Here is a 4,074-nt window from a genome sequence, read left to right on the forward strand (position 1 = left end):
GAGACTAAACCAATAAAAGGAGTGTCAGGCAGTTGTGTGTGTGTGTGTATGTGTGTGTGAGCATCTCTACTGTTGAACAGATTGTGTGGTAAAGGTAAGAGGCTCCAGAATATATGTCTTGATCAGAAACCTGAGGAAGATAAGGCAGTGCGAGCACAGGCAAGATTCACCCTTTTTCAGTGAGTTCTGTGTCCCTCACCTCCCATCAGAGTGTGGGTGTCCCTTGTGGGCTGTGCCGAAACCACAGGCCTGGACTCAAATCCGCTAGAAGCTCATGGTGTCTCCTGGGTGGTGGGGGAAGCTCTGGTTCCCAAGTTTGAGGGTCCCCATGTTCTCACACTGGCCCCATCAACAGTCTTCCCTTTGCCAGTATCATCTGTCACAGTCGCAGCAACGATGTCCTAAACATGCTGTCCAGTTGGCTTCTCATGGTTTTACCACGTCCGTGCCATAGTTTCTCCATCTGTCAAAAAGGTCTAAAATCGGACCTGCTTCACAGGGCTGTTCGTGGATATAGTAAGTTAATCCGTCTGAGCCCGCTTACAAAGGGCCTGGCACAGGGTCCCTATTCTCTGTCATCGTATTTATGATTTATATTATTACTACTAAGAACAAGACCTTTGCATAGAAGACTCTTCAGTGATACTTCTTTTTTTTTTTTTACATTGGAGTTGCCTTTATTTTTTTTTTTACAACTTTATTGGAGTATAATTGCTTCACAATGGTGGGTTAGTTTCTGCTTTATAACACAGTGAATCAGTTATACATAAACATCTGTTCTCATATCCCTTCCCTCTTGCGTCTCCCTCCCTCCAGCCCTCCCTATCCCACCACTCCAGGCGGTCACAAAGCACCGAGCTGATCTCCCTGTGCTATGCGCCTGCTTGTTACGAGATGGGGAGGGACCCTGAGTGTGACTTCAAACAGCTGCTGAGCCTGGAGATGAGGCTCATGTATTTACAGACAAGCGCCCACATTCGCTGACCTCTTCTGGGGTGACACATGACTGTCGACTATTTGTCCCCCTGAAAATAAAGCACCTAATCTGCTCCTCTAAGAGGAAGGTAATTTTTAAACAATGGGAGAGAATGTAACTGTTTTTTTACATCTTTGGAAAGAGCATTTTGAAAGCAGATGTTTGGAAATGTTTCCATTGTTATGAGCTTGTATTGCCAAAAAGCAAGGAAAGTTTGTTTCCCTTAGAAACTCTCCAAGTCTGCACATTTTAAGAACTTGAAAACGGAAGATTCCAACCAATTTCAAAAAGCTTCCAAAAAGAAAACTTTCAGGGGGTTTTGAATCCATTTGTTAAAAATACATGAATACTAATCTTCTGATTTGTTTGCCGGACTTAGTGATGGATATCTAGAAAGACGAATGTAGATTAGCCAGATTTCACCAAAAACAGTTCCCTATTTTGAGAATGGGACTAAAATATGAATATTGGTATTTAGAAAGCACAGCCCATGAGGTGCTTCTTTCATTTGGATTTAGAAATCGTTGTATAAATCCAAATGAAAGCACTCTTTTCAGCTCTAACAGCCAAATCAAGTATGGAAATTACATAGAACCAGACTCCTGAATCACGACAGCACAGAGTGTTAACCCATGCTTTTCAAAAAATTTAAGAAAGCATATGCAGTTGCATTGCTAGCTGTAAAAACAAGTTATAAAGAATGTTCAAAGGAAGGCCAAAAGGTCTATTATACTGTTAGTAAGTAAAATAAAAACATTTAAAAGCCGTGTTTATTTAATCTTTATGCCCTTTTAAAAATATTTTTAGTTTTTATATATGCTTTATACTGCTGGTAATATATTTGTACTTTATAAACTTTTACGCCCACTTGGAGACCTCTGCTCTCAATCACCTAATCGAGTCCCAGGTGTCCCTTAGGTCGCTGTGGAGGCAATTTTAGCTTCTTGGTGGAGGGTGGATGGGGAGAAAGGGGGCTTTCTTCCTGGTCCAGGGAAGCAGAGCCTGCTGCCCCATTCTCAGCCTCTAGGGGGCAGAAGAGGGAAGCAAAAAACAGCTTGGGGGAAAAACGGACTCGGAAAGACAGCCCAAGAACGGCTGGTTTCAGGAGACACCTTAGAATGTCTGTTTTCTCCCCAGCCTTCCTCACTGTCCCTCCTCAAGACTGGAGTAAAACAAACCAGCTACAGCCCTGAGGACTGAGAAAAATCCCACTGAGTGCTGGAAACAAGGAGGGGAGTCAGTGGGCTATGGGGCTTTCACCTGGACGCTTGATTCACCTGAAGACGACAGCCAGCCAGGCCCTGGACTCCGGCCCCTGCCCTGCTACTTCTTGAGCCTCAGTTTCTCCAGCTGAGATTAAGAATTCCATAAGGGTTCAGTTACATCCCTTCGGCCAAAGTGCCTGACGTGCCCTCAGTCCTAAATAAATGTTCCCACGCTCTTTCTCGTGATTCATTCATGCTCCATCCCCCTGAGATCTTCCGTGGCCTGTCATCCAGAGGACATCACTGCTGATGGTGGGGACCAGTGTGAGGCCCTCCTGTCCTCCTCCCACTTCTCTCCAGGACTGGCTCACTTCCCTCCTGCCCCGGACGTCAGAGCTCAGGTTGATTTGTTGGTCACCCTATGGCTGTGGTTTCTGAGCACATTTTTGAGCAGACGTCCTGCGGTGCATGTGTGCCCTAGCCTGTTCTCTGTGAATGCGGCCAGATAACAAGCCCAGGCTTCCGTCTCATCACCAGAGCAGGTGTGGACCACAGCATGAGCCTCCTGACACATCTCCAGGATTCCTTACCTCCCAGCCACCCACCCTGCCGGCCCCCTGGGCAACCTTCCAGAAACACAACCCTGGGTGTGTCATGCTCTAGGCTCCACAGTCATCACTGGATCCTCATCGCTGATGGGGTAAGATCTTAGCTCCTGGGTTGGTGTTCAAGGCCGTGGGATAGGAGCTCTCCCCAACCCCCTGCACTCCAAGCCTCTTCTCTCTCCATGCCTCAGTTTCCTCATCTGTCAAATGGAGGCAACTAGCCTTGTGAGGGTTGAGAGTGACAGGGGATGGAAGTCTCCTCCTGTGGTGAGGAGACCCCTTCCCCATTTACAGATGAGAAAGCTGAGGCTCTGAGAGGTAGGGGTGGCCCAGATGTGGCAGAGCCAGGATTAAAATTCAGACCTTCCACCCTCGATCCGGGACATCTGCTAACACAACCCAGCTCAACCGTCCCTCCTCAGTGAGGCCCCTGGCTGCTGTCTCTTGCATCCAGTTTTACCATCTGCAATTATTGAATGTATGAGCGGTTTCCTTGCTCGTTATTGTCTCCTTTTCTAGAACATAGCCCCATGAAGGTATGGACCTGGTTGGTCTTGTTCGTTGAAAGCCTAGCACAGAGCCAGGGCCTGTTAAATTCTTCTTGAGTAGTTGTTGGAAGAGTTAAGACAGTTTCAAAGAAACTCCAGTTGATCACTTGCTAATGAAGTGGGTTCCTTTCTCCTCCGGAGACCCCACACCCTGGGACTTCTTTGATTGCACAGAGCTCCAGGGTCCCTTCCTCCCCTGGGAACACTGGCCCCAAGCAGTAGGCAGCCTCATAAACACACCAGCGTTGCGAGGCCGGCTTTCACTGAAGCCCTGGAGAGGCATATGAACTAGGGAGTAAAGTGTGTATTAGGCTTAGATACCTTGGGAGTCAATGTTTAAAAAACCTCACCAGGGGCTTCCCTGGTGGCGCAGTGGTTGAGAGTCCGCCTGCCGATGCAGGGGACACGGGTTCGTGCCCCGGTCTGGGAAGATCCCACATGCCGCAGAGCGGCTAGGCCCGTGAGCCATGGCTGCTGAGCCTGCGCATCCGGAGCCTGTGCTCTGCAAGGGGAGAGGCCACAACAGTGAGAGGCCCGCCTACCGCAAAAAAAAAAAAAAAAAACCTCACCAGTAATTGGAAATTGGCTAATCCCTTGCTATAATGAGGAGGGCCTGGAGGCCAGAGATGCTCTGGTTTCCCAGGATTTATTTTGAAGGTTTAGAAAACAGGAAGTGACTGGGGTTCCCTGATGGCGCAATGGTTAAGAATCCGCTTGCCAATGCAGGGGACACGGGTTCA

The sequence above is a fragment of the Mesoplodon bidens genome (assembly GCF_964165515.1).
Source record: "Mesoplodon bidens genome assembly, chromosome: 15".
In the NCBI taxonomy this organism is placed as follows: domain Eukaryota; kingdom Metazoa; phylum Chordata; class Mammalia; order Artiodactyla; family Ziphiidae; genus Mesoplodon; species Mesoplodon bidens.